Source organism: Phascolarctos cinereus, unplaced genomic scaffold, assembly GCF_003287225.1.
Source record: "Phascolarctos cinereus isolate Bilbo 61053 unplaced genomic scaffold, phaCin_HiC Scaffold_3;HRSCAF=262, whole genome shotgun sequence".
Lineage (NCBI taxonomy): Eukaryota > Metazoa > Chordata > Mammalia > Diprotodontia > Phascolarctidae > Phascolarctos > Phascolarctos cinereus.
This window is the reverse complement of record NW_027555736.1, coordinates 224,424,005-224,439,630: the sequence shown is the minus strand read 5'-3', so window position 1 is coordinate 224,439,630 and position 15,626 is coordinate 224,424,005. Positions and strand designations below refer to the sequence as shown.

The following is a 15,626-nucleotide window of genomic DNA, read 5'->3' as shown; positions in this document are numbered from 1 at the left end:
GCTCTGAAGGAAGCTAGGAATTCTAAGAGATGAAGGTGAGGAAAAGTGCATCGCAAGGGTGGGGAACTGATCATGTGAAGGCATAGAGATATAATAAGAAATGTGATGTGTGACAAACTGGCCCTTTTGTCCCTCACACATGACAGAAGAAGTTCAGTTTGTGCGTGAAAGGGAATAATGTGTAATATTATTCCCTGGAAAGGTAGGTTAGAACCAAGTTGTGGAGGTCTTTAAATGCTAAATAGAGGAGTTTAGATTTGACCTTAAGGTAACAGAAGACCTCCAAGAACTTCTTAAGCAGAAGAGTAACATGGTCACACGTATGCGTGAAGAATGTCACTTGGGCAGTTGTGTGAAGGATAGATTGGAAAGGGTAGAAGGAGGAGGCATTACAAAATGAAGTGTCTTCAAAGAGTTAGGTTTTCTAACTCCTAGTACGTGGTCTTTCCACACTGCTGTATTGCTTCTGGTGAAAGAGTTAGACCTTAGTCATCCCAGACTTCCCTCTAGCTACTTGATGAAGACTGACCTTTCATATTCTGGCAATCAGGAGAGGTAGGAAAAACATAGACCTCAACAGTTGGGAAAAATCAGTTGCATCTAAAAAAGGCAGAAAAAAATCCCAGTGGTAGCTGGGTTCCTAATGAGCGCCATTGTCAATCTCAGCATCCTCAAACGCCCCCTTAGCTCTAGGCGAGGGTGGTGTCCCCGTAATCACAGGCAGTAGTAATTAGGGTTTGAGATGGTCTTGCCTCAGGGAAAACCCAGAATTAAGTCTGTTGATCTGTTGGTTTTTGGCAAGATAAATTGAAAGGTTACCTTTTAGAACTAGGGGACCCAGGAAAGGAATCCAGTGGTCTGGTGGAAGAGAGATCCATCACTGCAAATCACAACCCAGCTATGGTCTCTTACCTTGTGTGACCCTTGCCCATGTCCTTCTGTAAATCTACCACATAGAGTCCGTCCAGTGTAATGGCTTCCTCTAATTTTCTTGATGTTACATGGATGCCAGTAGGACATGCAGGCGGTCTACTAGTTATCCTTGGTTCTCTTCAGCCTTATATACCACTACTCTCCCCACTTTTCTTCCTCTTCCATATTCTGTCCCACTCCAGCACCCGCAGGAAGTTTTGAATGTCCAAGTTCTTATGGGTAAGGACACACAGAAGCACTTCTGAAGAGCTCATGCTCTACTTTCTTTTCATTTCTTACATAGAACATTCTATTTTCCATCTCCATAGTTGTCCCCCATGCTGACAATATAATCTCACCTCCACCTCTTAGCATTCCTCGTTTCCTTCAAAACTCAGTTCAATACCACCTTCTACATGGAGCCTTTCCTGGTTCCCCAGCTATTGGTACCTTCTCTCTCCATAAATCATGTCTGTTTTAAATATACTCATTTATTTGCATATTATCTCTCCCAATAGAATGCAAACTCACTGAGGACAGGGACTGTTTTCATTTTTGTCTTCATCATCCTGTCATCTAGCATAATACCTGCTAAATATATAATCTTTGCCCACAAGGAGCACACAGTCTAGTGAGAGAGACAACACACAGACACCTATATACAAAGAAGATACATTTGTGTGTGTGTGTGTGTGTGTATATATATGTGTATATATATATATGTATATATATATATATACGTATATATATATACACATATATATATATGTATATATATACGTATATATATATACACATATATATATATACGTATATATATATATATACGTATATATATATATACGTATATATATATATATATACACACACACACACACATACAAATATATATATATACACACACATATACATATATACATACACACACACACACATATATGTATGTATAGGATAAATTGCAAATAATCAACAGGAGGAAGGCTCTAGAATTAAGGAGGATCAGGAAAGCCTCCTTTGTAAAGGGGGAGATTTTAGCTGGGCCTAGAAGGAAGATAGGGATGAAACATATTAAGAGCTAATAAAAATAAATGCTTATTGACTGACTGAAAGAACCTGTTGTTAGATGGAGTGTTCTGCAGTGTTTCTTCTTCTGTCTCTTCTCTGGGGCCAAAATTGTTCCTTATAATTTTGAAACATTATTTTGTGATTCCATTCCTGTTGTTGTTTTCATTGTGTATGTTGCTTTCCTGGTATTTCACTTTGTACCAGCTTATGTAAATTTTTTCATGCTTCTGTGGGAAAAGGCTTAATTTTTAATGTGAAAATATGGGATGTTAGGAAGACCCAGAGCAGACAGAGAGCATATTGAACATGAGATTGGAGCAGGGGAATGAACAAATATGGGCTTGAGTGGGGCCAGGGGAGGCTTTGTTCAGGAGTTCATTGGACAGCCCTAAAGGAATTTATGAGAATGAACTGAGATGATTTCATCCTCAGAGAGGCACAGAAAGTACTCTGGAAGCGGAAAGGAGCCATACTAATGCCAGGAAGAAAAGGAGAAGATGAAATGGATCGAGCCGATCCTACTGGCTTTCCGTACTCAGCCCTCTGAGCAATGATGACACTGAGAAGAGAATCCAGAACCATTCTAGGCCCCCGGCTCTTTCAGTGTTTAACAGGGGCTTTTTGAGCTGCTGGCTCTGTGTGAATTCATCTCATTAATAGGCAAACACCGGAAGGGGGAGCTAACCTCTACAAAAATTACCAGCCTTGAGGAGACTAAGGCCATCAATGCTTCAGCCCTCATCCATCACCACTTAATTCTCTTCCTCTCAGTTTTTGCCTCCATTTTGCAATCTTCCCACTTCTATCCACCCTTCCTCTTGAGGTTGCCTTTCCCCTTCCTCCTACATTGGGAAGCTTCTCTCACTCCATGGGTCCTTAACCTTTTTGGGTCATGGACCCCCTTTGTCGAGTCTGTCAAAGCCTATGGACTCCTACTCAGAAAAAAAATTTTTTTTAAGAATTGGAGGAAATGCTAAACTTCAGTCAGAGTTTATATAATTTTTTCCCATCCACATTCAGATAATCCTTGGAATCTATCCACCGACCCCTTGGGAGAGCCTCTATCTTATTCCCAAATCTCATCTCCTCACTGGCTCCTCTGGCCTTCTCTGATTTTCGAGGTGATATATTCTGATCTTAATGTACTAGTGAGAGAAGACTCTAGATTATCTTCAGAACCTTCCTCCAGTTTTTAAGTTACAAGAGCCTTCTGGAGAGTTATAATTAGACCTTCGCATAATTTTATTAACTCATATTAAATAGAATATGCAAATGTATAAGATATATAATAGCTTAAAATGTGTAAAATCTGGCACCAGTTGGAAATAATATGGATCTTCTAAAAATTTCTTCTTGCAGTGCCTTCTTAAAAGATTGGCAACTCCTGGTCTAAGGACCAGTTGGAAGTCTAGGAAAGAACAGGGAGTGGAGGATGGCCTGAAATAGAAGAGACATCCTTCACTTCTGTTATATATTTGAGAACTTGAAGGTGTAAGGAAGTGGAGAACACTTCTGAGAGGGCAGAGTGCAGGTACGGTTCCCTGGGACACTACTGAAGAAATACTCATCCATCATCCTCTTTCCTGGTTGCCTAGTATAGTGAAAAGAATACTGAGCTTGAAGGCCAAATGACTGGGTTCGAGTGACTTTAGCACTCACTGTATTACCTTGGTGAATCCATTTTTACCTTGCTTAGCTTTACCTACCCCTAGGGTTGATCAAATACTAACCACCATTTATATAACATTTAAAGGTTGGCAAATATTAATCTCATTTGAGCTTTACAACAATCCTCGGAGGTAGGTGCTGTTATTATCCCCATTTTATAGATGAAAAAACTGAGGCAGACAGAAGTCAAATGACTTGCCCAGGGTCACACAACTAGTAAGTGTCTGAGGCTGGATTTGAACTTAGCTCTTCCTGACTCCAGGTCCAGTGTCAATCCATTGTGCAACCTAGCTGTCAAAACAGTGTATTTGAAAGCACTTTGTAAACTGGGAAGGGCTATACATATACATGTAGGTTGAAGAAATAGAAGTTATTGACCACCCTTGAGAGGTCACACAACTTAGTACTGGGAGTGACCTTAGAGACCATTGAGTTCAAACATTTCATTTTACAGATAAGGAAACTGAGGCTGAGACAGTCAAAGTGACTTGCCCAGGGTCACACACCTAGTAAGTGTCTAAGGTAGGATTTGAACTTGGGCCTTCCTGACTCCATGTCTAGTGCGCTATCAACTTTGCTACCTAGCTACATGTCTTATTGTTATTAATCAGAACCAGTTTCAAATGTGACTATGTTGCTCATAGCCTCATTGTCATACCAGTGCTATCTTCACCCTTACTAATGAGCAGGGATTTCAGTTCTTGGGAACTGGCTGCTTACAGTCCTAAGGCAGTATGGTTGGGCTTGACAACCAGAATATGGAATGATCATTTTGAGAGGGATTGAAATCAGCATGTTGGAACAATGGGACTTACCTCTCAGAAGTATCCCCAGTACCATTGAAAGCATGTCTTTGTCCTTGTATCTGCAGAGCATCCAAGATCTAGTTGCCACAAGAAGGTGCTGTCCCTGGGATTCCAGTTGAGAGAACTTGGGCAGTTGTAAGAGTGCTATTCCAGAGACTGATCAGGCAAGCAAGTAGGAGCTGCCCACGTCACATCTGCCCTACCTGAACCCTGCTGGTTGCTCCAGGTTTGTGGCCCCTGCTTTAAGCCTTTTATGGTTGCTGCCACAGATGGTGTGATGGTTGTTGCCATGGATGGTGTGATGGTTGTGTTTCCTTAATACCCTCTGTTTAGTGTTTGTGCCTTGGTCACACCTCGTAAGCCTTGTCCCTGTCCTCATAACTCTTGCAAAACTCTTTATAGTTAAAACTAAGCCAAAATTCTTCCTTTTCATAATGCTAATTTTAAAGGAGACAGGATAAAAAGATTCTTGTAGAATGGATACTGTACGGATACTAAGTTCCTTTAGGCCAATGACCATGTCTTTTTTCTTCTTATTTTTTTTCCGTTTTTAAAAAATTGTGAGCTTAACAAACACCAAATAAAATTAGGATTTCCATACACGTTGTAGAACAGAAGTGGAGGATTATATAGACCATCTCTTATTTATCTTTACATTCCCCACAGCGCTTAGCCAGTGTCTATACTGGCCCATGTAGAGTGAATGTTTAATGAATAAGTGATGCAATCAATCCCCATTCTCTAGGTAAGCAAACTGAGCTGTGCGTCCCCCAGTGAATGGAAGTGCCTCCCTATACAATCCCACAGTAAATTGGAGGTAGGGTTAGAATCAAACCTAGCTTTGTTTCCTTTTCTCACTTGATAAAAGGACTAAGAAGAAACTTTGTCTTTCTGGATCTCAGTTCTCTAATCTATAAAATGGGGGAATTAGAAAAAGACCGTTGCCTAAAACTTAACCAAATGAGATTTATTGAATAATGTGGTGTTGTTGTTCATTTGTTTCAGTCATGTTCGACTCCTTGTGACCCCATCTGAGATTTTTTTTGGCAGAGATACTGAACTGGTTTGCCATTTCTTTCTCCAGCTCATTTTACAGATGAGGAAACTGAGGCAAACAGGTTAAATGACTTGCCTAAGGTCACATAGCCAGTAAGTGTCTGAGGCCAGATTTGAACAGGCCTTCCTGACTTCCAGCTTAGCACCCTATCCAGTGTGCCACCTAGCTGCCCATTGAAGAATATATTCTATAACCAACTGAGACCTCAGGAGGGTTGGAGAAGGGGGATGCTACAGGTTTTGGGGTTTGCTTCTTCAAGTATTCCTCTATTGACTCTCCTACAGTGTTGTATCTTCTCACGAGGTCAAGAAAGAACAACTAACATGACTTTGCAGATTTACTTTCATATACAAGAAAGGTACCATCTTTGTCAATGATGTTTCTCTTGTTTTCCTACTCCCCAAAGGTTCTAGGTAAGTGATTGGTGGGGAAGAAAGCTATTTTCTGTTCCTTCCACATCAAGACCTACGCTCTGGGATCTTTGGACATCTAATTAAATGATTGGGTGAAGGAGTCTGATTCACCCAATGATTTTGTTGGTTTATTGAAACTTGTCTCAGAGAGAGAGGCACCTGGACTTTAAAAAGCTTTCCCCAAGTCCTTGTCTCCACTTCACTATATAGTAAGCTATTAGAAGAGTAAAGGCTTAGTGACAAAATAAAGAACAAATATGCTATTAAGTTTGTTCTTAGCCTGGATTTCTGATTTAACTCTCCTAAGCCAGTTCCCAGACTTTGAAACGCGCTACAGGTCCAGCAATGGCTGCTAGGTGGGTCAGTGGTTAGAGTGCTAGGCCTGGAGTCAGAAAGATTCATCTGAGCTCAAATCATGCCTCGGGCATTTTCTATCTGTATGACCCTAGGTAAGCCATTTAACCCTCTCTGCCTCAGTTTCCTCATCTGTAAAATGAGCTGGAGAAAAAAAAGGCAAACCACTTCAATATCTTTTCCAAGAAAACCCCAAATGGGGTCACAAAGAGTCAAACACTACTAAAATGACTGAATAATAACAACAAACAGGTCCAATAAACAAGTTAAGTAACATTCACACTCAGGACCTCTTGTTAGGACCATTTTGTTTGTACCTCCTATATCAGGATGTCTTGTATTTATGAGATGGCCAGCAGGCAATTAGTAGGGGCTAGAATAAGTTCTGCAGAAATTACTTACTAGCTGTGAAACATAGCTTAGTATACTGCAGATAAGTATACTGCAAGAGCTCAATAAATATTCAATTGAAATGACCATTGGCAAGTCTCCTTTTCCTCATCTGTAAAATGGAACTAATAATACAGATGCTCCCTACCTTGTTATGAAGACAGCAATTTGTACAATCTAAAATGTTGTATAAATGAGGTTAACATAATTCTTATCTGTAAAATTCAGAGCAATGGGTAAGATGATCTTTTGATAACAATAGCTAGCATTTGGGTAACTCTTTAAGGTTTACAAGGCACTTTCCAGATATCTCATTTTATATGACAAACCTGTGAGGTAGGTGCTATTATGATCCCCATTTTAGAGATGAAGAAACTGAGGCTGAGAGAAGTTGAACAATTTGCCCAGGATTACACAGCTAGGAAATGGCTACAGCCAGATTTGAAGCTAGGTGTTTCTAACTTCAGGTCCAGCACTCTATCCATTGTACCACTTAGCTGGCTCTGTCTAGCTTACCTGTTATCCGTCATAGATGGGTGATTTGCATGAAATCCTAGGGCAGGAAAAGAGCCAAAAGCTATCTGTTAGTCAATAAACATTGAAGTGCCTACTATGTGTCAGTCACTGTACTAAGCACTAAAGGAAGGTAAAAAACAATCCCTGCTCTCACGAACTTTTTTCTTAGTCATAGTCTAACAAATAATTCTATATAAAGAAGTTATATACAGAATAAATTAGAAATAGGCAACAGAGGTAAGGCACTCAGATTAAGGGGGATTGAGACAATCTTCCTGTAGAAAGTAAGATTTTTAGCTGGGACGTGAAGGAAGCCAGGGAAGCCGGGAGGTGGAGATGAGGAGGAAGGGCATTCCAGGCATGGGGAGCAGTCAGTCAAAATGCCTAGAGTCAGGAGATGAAGGGTCTTATCCTAGGAACAGCAAGGAGGCCTGTGTTATTGCATCACAGAGTATGTGGTGGGGGTGGTATAAAGTGAGAATAAGCACTCTGTCTCTAGCCCTGGAAAACAATGAAGGTGAAAGTATCCTGGAGGAGGGGGCAGCTAACAGTCAAAAACTGTAAAGGAGGGCAAATAGAATGAGGAATGAGAAAAGGCCTTTAGATTCTTGGTGCCTAGAAGAGAGCTGTTTAAGGTGAATGGTAAGGTCAGAAGCCAGTATGCAAAGAGTTGAGAACTGAGTGGGAAGTGAGAAAATGGAGACAACTGATATAGATAATTTCTTCCAGGACATTAGCAGAGGAAATGTAGGGTGATATCAGAAAGGATTGATATCAGATGATATCAAGGATGATATCAAGGATGATAGGGTCAAGGATGATATCAAAAAGGGAGGATAGGGTCAAGGGTAGGAGCCTGAAAGAGAATCAGAGGGGATAATTGAGGGTGAGATTATGGTCACAAGTAGAGGAATAGCCTTGGCAATAATGACCATATCTACCTCAGAGCCTGAAATAAAGGAGGAAAGAATAGGGAACCAGGTGATGTAAGGAAGGAGAGAGAACTCACAACAGATTGCCTTGCTTTTTTCTCAGTAGGAAGCAAGGTCCCTTGCTGAGGGGGAGGGGGAAGGGGAAGATGGAAAGTGGAGTATGGGAGGCTTAAGGAAAGGAGGCTTGGAAGAGCTACTACAGAAAGCCTATCAAGGAGTAATAAAAGGATTTCTATGCAGCATAAAGGCCTGATTGAAATCAGATAACATAAATTTGTAGGAGACCTAGTTGTCATTGTGGTAGAAGGTCCTCCAGAAACATCAAATTTCTGAGAGGAGGAGCAGAAAAGGTAGATGTGGGGGTACCCTACAGTTGGTTTCTGGCAAGGCATCAACAGTAAAAGGTCAAAGAGACTATGGATTCAAGTCTTAAAGTAGTCAGCTATGGGATTAAGACTGTCAAGGGAGGAAGGTGAGGCCATGGCAAGGAGACAGTGCAGGTTGAGAGCCTGGAGGGAGCTTCAGTCAGTCGTGCCAAGCGTGGTGCTAAGCACTGAGGATGGGAGTACGAAAGAAAGACAGTCCATGTCCTCAACAGGCTTACATTCTTCTAAAAAGTCTTAAAAGTATTTTTTCCAATTACATTTAAAGACAATTTTCAACATTCAGTTTTTGAAAGATTTTGAGTTCCAAATTTTTCTCCTTTCCTTCCCTACCCCCTCCCCAAGACGGCAAGCAATCTGATATAGGTTATACATGTGCAATCATGTAAAACATATTCCCACATTACTCATGTTGTGAAAGAAGAAACAGAACAAAAGGGGAAAAAAAACATACACAAAAAAGTGAAAATAGTATGCTTCGATCTGCATTCAGCCTCCATCAGTTCTTTCTCTGGTTGTGGATAGCATCTTTCATCATGAGTCGCTTGGAATTGTCTTGGATCATTATATTGCTGAGAAAAGCTAAATCAATCACAGTTGATCGTCACACAATGTTGCTGTTACTGTGTATAGTGTTCTCCTGGTTCTGCTCACTTCACTCAGCATCAATTCATGTAAGTCTTTCCAGGTTTTTCTGAAGTCCACAACAGGGGGAGAGGAGAAGGAGAAGGAAATCAGCATGTTATCAGCTGAGCAGATGCAAGACATATGCAAAATTAACATAGAGAAATTTGGGGGTGGCACACTAACAACTGGGGGACTCAGGAAAGAACTTAGAAGACAGCTGAGCTTTGAAGGAGCTAGGGGTTCCAAGAGGCAGATGTGGAAAAGAGAGAGCATACTAGATGTGAGGGACAGCCTGTGCTAAGGTGGGAAATGGGATGTTGTATATGAGGAGCAGGAAGTAGGCCAATTTCTCTAGAATGTAGAATGTATAAGGGAGAGTAATGTGTCATCAGTCACCATTGGATGAATCAGATTCTTTCCCCACTTCCTCTTCCTCCTCCTTCATCCCCCCAGGACAGGCTGGAACCAGGATTTTTAAATGAGTTTTAAATACTAGAAGATTTTTGTATTTGATCCTAAAGACAGTAGGGAGCCCTTGGAGTTTCTTGAGCAAGGGAGTGACATTGTCAGACCTTCACTACAAAGATAACAATTCAGCAATTTCTGGAGGATGGATCAGAAAGGGAAGAGGCTGAATGAATCAAGACCAATTAGAAGGCTTTTGCAGACCAGATGTGAATATGATCCTGAGCAGGTGGATTGTGGAATGATTAGAGAGAAAGGAAAGGATGCCAGAGATATTGAGGGGGTAGAATCAACAAGATTTGGTAACTGAGTGTGGCAGTCCCTAGTAAAGAGTTAAGGATGATGCCTATAATGAAAAACTGGGTGATGGGGGAAGGATGGGGTGTGGAATTTAGGAAGAAAGATAAAGTTCTGTATTGGATTCGGGCTTGAGATGCCTTTTGAAGTATCCCAGTGAAGCAGCTGAAGATGCAGGTTGAAGCTCAGCAGAAACATGAGGCCTCGATATGTGGATTTGTGGGAGAATGCATGGAAACTGATGAGATTACCAAGAGAGGAGATGAAGATGAGAGATGAGAAAAGAAGTCAGGACTAAGCCTTGGAGTACATCCATAGGTGCATCGAGGTGGGATGATGATCCTGCAAAGACTGAGAAGGAATGGTCGGATGGATAAGAAGAGAGTTATGAGAGAGAAATGTTATAAAAATCTGGGGAGGAAAGAGTATCCAGAAGGAAGCATGGTCAACAGTATCCAGAGCATTCCACAGGGAGATCAAAAGAAGAATGAGGACTGACACAAGCAAAAGAAGAGGACTCAGATGTGCACAATATGGAGGAGCACTTCTTGTTGCAGCAAAGAAACGGTAACATGGAGCGTGTCCATCAACTGGGGAATAGCTGACCAAGGTGTAGTGTGTGAATGCATTGGAATATTATTCTGCTATAAGAAATGCTAAAAAGGGACAGATTCAGGGAAATCTGGGAAGACTTGTATAAACTGATTCAGAATGAAGTGACCAGAACCAGGAGAACCATTTCTGCAATGACCATGAGAGTGTAAAGGATAATTACTTTGAAGTCCACAGAAAAGAGTTGAAAGTTCAAAAAGGGATGCAGACAAGTTGGGGAATATTGTGACTACCAAGTTAAATTCATTTTACACACACACACACACACACACACACACACACACACACACACACATACATGTACATATATGTATATAATAGTCACAACTTTATATAATCCTCTTTTCTGGATTTTGTAAACATTACTGTTTATTGACTATATTCTCGTTCATAATAAAAAGAAGTTCAAAAAGAAAAAAAGAATGAGGACTGAGAGAAGCCTGTTGGATCATTGCATTTTGGGAGAGCGATTTCAGTCCAACGGTGTGGATAAAAGCCAGATTGCAAGGGGTTGAAAAATGAGTGGGAGGTAAGAAAGTGGAAGCAGTGAATATAGACAGATTTTCTAGTTTGGCTGTGAAAGGGAGAAGAAATAGATATAGGATGATAGCTTGAGGAGTTGATTGGGTCTTGTCAAGGTTTTTTAAGGATGGTGGAGATCTGGCTGGGCATGTTTAAAGAAGGCAGGGAAGATCGAATTGGGGTCAAAAATAGGTTTAGAAGAGGTGAGGCAGAGCCGTGAGAAATTGAAGGACACGAGGTTGTTATCATAGGGATGAACTTCTCATTCTCCCTAGAGCCATCTTTGCATTTCCTAGACTTTCTTCCACATTACCCCTACCCCCACCCCATCTGGCCTTGGCAGGCTGTTTAAATAATTCATCATCTCTTTTTTGTTAACAACAGGAAACAGTTTTGTAAACAACAGGTCCACAGCGCTGGACCTTAAACACTCAAAGGCTCCTAGCAACTGGCAACCCCACCCCAACTACTCTCTCTTTTCTGCTCCAGACCTTGCCTGTCCTAGCCTTTCCATCTCTCCACTCTCACTTCCTGAAACTCAGCTGCTGCTTTTACCAATGTTCATTCTCCCACAGTGTTTGTGAACATGTGTATGGGGTCTCTAGAGAAATCAATAAGGTGGAGGCTGGTGTAATTCCTGTCAATTGGGCAAATCAAGTGCAAGGCACTTTACTAAGGGTTGGAGATTTGAAGATGAAAAAGGACACAGTTTCTGTCCTCAGGAGGCTTATACTCTAATGGGGGATAGGACAATTATCTACAATAAATGTGAAGCTCTTTGCTTCTGGCCCTTGAATTCAACTAGCTGTCAACTATCACCCTCTTAGATGATAACACTCTCAGGTGTTAACACTCCCAGGGGTGTATTTAATTTTTTTCATAAATAAATATTTTAGCAATCAAAGAACTTAGAAAGAGAGGTACCTAGTGGAAATTCCCAACCAGGATAATTCTAACCCTTCTGTAATATCCCTAATGGATGGTTATCTAGCCTCTCCTCAAATGCTTCCAGAGAAGCTCACTTCTTTCAAGACAGTTTCATTTTTGGAAATCATATTTTGATTGAATCAAAATCTACCTCCCTTAATCTTATGTTTGGTCCTCTCTGTACCTGCACAGAATAAGCTTTCTTTTTAATCTGGTGTATCTATTTTGCACCTACTGTATACTAGGATCTGATTATTTGCATCTTAATAGATTGCCAAAAATTTAAGAAGTCTTCAAGAGCCAGAGAAATAGAATTTCAGGCAAAGGGATAGGAGTTGGGAGATACTTGGGGGCACAGGGCCTTGCCTGGTGCTCCCAGGACCACCATAGAAAGGTGATCACAATTTGGAACTATGCCCAAAGGGCTATACAAATGTGCATACCCTTTAATCCTGCAATAGCATTTCTAGGGTTATGTCCCAGAGAGATCACACAAGTGGGAAAAGAACCCACATGTACAAAAATATTTATAGCAGCTCTTTTTGTGGTGGCAAAGAACTGGAAATTGAGAGGATGCCCATCAATTGGGGCTGAACAAATTGTGGTATATGAATATATAGCACAATAGTATTGTGCTATAGGAAATGATGAACAGGCTGACTTCAAAAAACCTGGAAAGACTTGTACGGTCTGATACTGAGTGAAATGAGCAGAACTAGGAGAACGTTGTACACAGTAACAGCCACATTGTGCAATGACTAATGTTGATAGACTTAACCCTTCTCAGCAATACAAGGATCTAAGACATCTCCAAAGGCCTCATGATGGAAAATGCTATCCACATCCAAAGAAAGAACTATGGAGTTTTAATGCAGATCAAAGCATACTCTTTGCTATTTTTTTTTCTTATGTTGTGTTTTGTTTCCTCTTTCTGGTGGTTCCTCCTATTGGTTCTAATTCTTACCTACAACATCAAGAATGTGAAAATATGCTTAATAGGAATATATATGTGTAGCCTATATCAGATTGCATGTTGTCTTGGGGAGGGAGGGGGAGAAAATTTAAAACTCAAAAGCTTATGGAAGTGATTGTTGAGAATTCAAAATAAATTAATTAAAAATTTCTTAAAAAGAAAGGTAGCCACACTCTCCACCCAATGAGGTTCTCTTTCTGCTCCCCAATCACTTCCATTTTCCCTTTTCACTCCTAAAGATCCCTTGTTACAGATGTAACCATGTGGAGTGCCATGTCATCTCTGCCTACCTGGACATGCTAAGCTTCTTTTCTCTTCCCATTTCTGCCAGTTCCATAAGTCCAGCATTAGTGTTAGGGTGGTATCTGATATGGATGAAATTCCAGTTCTAAGATAATTACGGTCATCAAATATTTAATTCATTTAATTAATAAGTGAAAGATAAGCATTTATAACATTCAAAGTCTATGTCATTCAGTCTGCCACTTTATTATCCTCTATTTTGTACTGTCTGGTGCTTTAATATCCCCAGCTAGATTAGAAGCCTCTTAAGGGCAGGGCTAGGTGAATGTGCTAGCAACTGTTCAATAAATGTATTGAATGATTGAGAAACTTCTTCTAGAAGTACATTCAAGTATCCGAGAGAGTTAGAAAGGACAGCATTAAATTTACATGCAAATTGCATACTAGACTGGCATTCTTCTTTATTCTCTATATCCAGTTATTGTTTCTCTCCTTCTTTTAGGAGTGAAATAGCTTGGGGTGGGGAGGAGAAGTCTGTCAAAATGGAAGAAGCCATCACTCAGAGGGCCAGTTTTCTCTCCGAGGATCTGGAGCACTTGGGATCAATGATTCAGAACAAATGGTAGAAACCAGGGGTAATAGCCATTCTATACTTCAGATCCCCACAAATGGTCCTTGAGCAGAAAAAAATAAACCAGCTGATGCAATAAGCACTGGCATCCAAAGCATTTATTAAACATCTCTTTGCCCAGGATGTGCTCAAGACTCTCCACGGGGAGCTGAACAGAAGCAGCCCCTGCTGTGTATGAGTTTCCAGTCTAAGGTAATAACACGGAAGACGACGAGGAGGCAGAGATCATACAGACTGCCGGATTGCTACAGGTCTAAGAGGTAATAAATGGAGAACAGCAAGCATTGACACCCTGTGAGGTATCTACAAAACTGTAAAGGCCAGGGTGGGTGGGAACCAATACAGCTGGCTTCCTCCAAAGGCAGCTGTCCATTCAATGGTAAGGGATGGGGAACCTGAGCTTCCCTCACCCTGAAAGGACCATTTTTCCAGGGAAACTCTTAAGTGAAAGGGGAGAGCTGAGAGAAAGGGTTCATTGTTTAGGGACTGAGCTGAAAGCCAAGGTTGAGTTCTACCGTCTATTGGACTGTGTACCCTAAAAGATGGAGAAGAGGAGGAGATAGAAGGAGTCTGCCTTATTCCCATTTAGACTCCAACTCATAAAATCTCTTGGTTAGAAGGAACCTCTAAAATCATGTCGTCCCATTTCACCCTCTTCTTCCCCTAGCATGACTCCCATTTGCTACCTACCTAAGAAGTGATCATCTTACTTTTGCCTAAAGGACCTCCACTCTTCACGGGGAACTCACTAGCTCCCCAGGGCAACTTATTACGTTCTTGGACGGTTCCAAGTAATTGACACGTTTTCTTTATTTTTAACCTAGTTCTGCCTCTTTGCAGAATTTCCCTTTGTTCTTAGTTTTGCATTCAGGCATCAGTAAGAATAAGACTGTGCTCTCTTCTACAAGGCAGCCCTTGAGAACAGTTATCATGTCTCCCTACTTAACATCCCCAGCTCCTTCAGCCAATAATACTCTTATGCCTTAGGAGCCCCTCGGTAGGAAGACCTGAGTTCAAATCTAGCCTCAAACACTAGCTGTGGGACCTTGGACAAGTCACTTAATCTCTGTTTGCCTTAGTTTCTTATAGTCTGAGACAGGTTTTCTATCTTAGCCTAGAACAGGGGTGGGGAAGCTGCAGCCTCAAGGCCACATGTGGCCTTCTAGATCCTTGGGCATGGCCTTTTGACTGAGTCCAAGTTTTACAGAAAAAAAATCCTTTTCTTAAGGGGATTTGTTCTGTGAAGTTTGGATTCAGTCAAAGGGCTGCACTTGAGGACCTAGAGGGCCACATGTGGCTTCGAGGCTGCAGGTTCCCCACTCCTGGTCTAGAAGCTTCTGGAGGTCAGAGACTGATCCAGGCCATTCCCTGACCATCCCCTACTACCAGAGAGGGAAATGTCAAGAGACCTAGATACTGGTCCTGGCTCCATCAGTGGTCAGTTAAGAGACTTCAGGTACATCATTCTTATTTCTCTGAGCTTTGGTTTCCTCATTTATGAAATGAAAGGGTTGGACCAGATGAATTCTAGGACCCTTTCTCTTGTAGCTCTAATAGCTCTTTGACCTTCCTGCACTGAATTATGAGCAGGCAGTGACTTAAAGGAGCCAACCATGGGATGAAGTTACAGTAAGAGAGAGGATAGATAGCACTTTAATGCATTCTGAACACTTTACATTATTTCATTTCTGCCTGAAAACAACCTTGTGAGATAATCCCTACAGTAGGTGTCCCCATTTCACAGATAAGAAAACTGAGGCTAAGATCAGTAGGGATATGCCTATGTCCAAACATCTAGCAAGCAGTAGAAGCAGCAATCACACCCAGATATTC

At 41.2% G+C, this 15,626-nt stretch overlaps 1 protein-coding gene across 5 annotated transcripts in view; it reads left to right on the top strand.

Moving 5' to 3' along the window:
• Positions 1 to 15,626, top strand: part of TMEM63C (transmembrane protein 63C) — a 132,365-nt gene that overhangs the window by 23,443 nt on the left and 93,296 nt on the right. For 4 of the 5 annotated variants that reach the window (XR_002324446.1, XM_020986188.1, XM_020986189.1 and 1 more), the window contains exons 2-3: positions 4,517 to 4,677; positions 13,915 to 14,053. The gene's annotated coding sequence lies outside the window, so the exon portion shown is untranslated. The remainder of the gene's footprint in view (positions 1 to 4,516; positions 4,678 to 13,914; positions 14,054 to 15,626) is intronic. The other variant, XM_020986192.1, reaches the window with a different exon arrangement.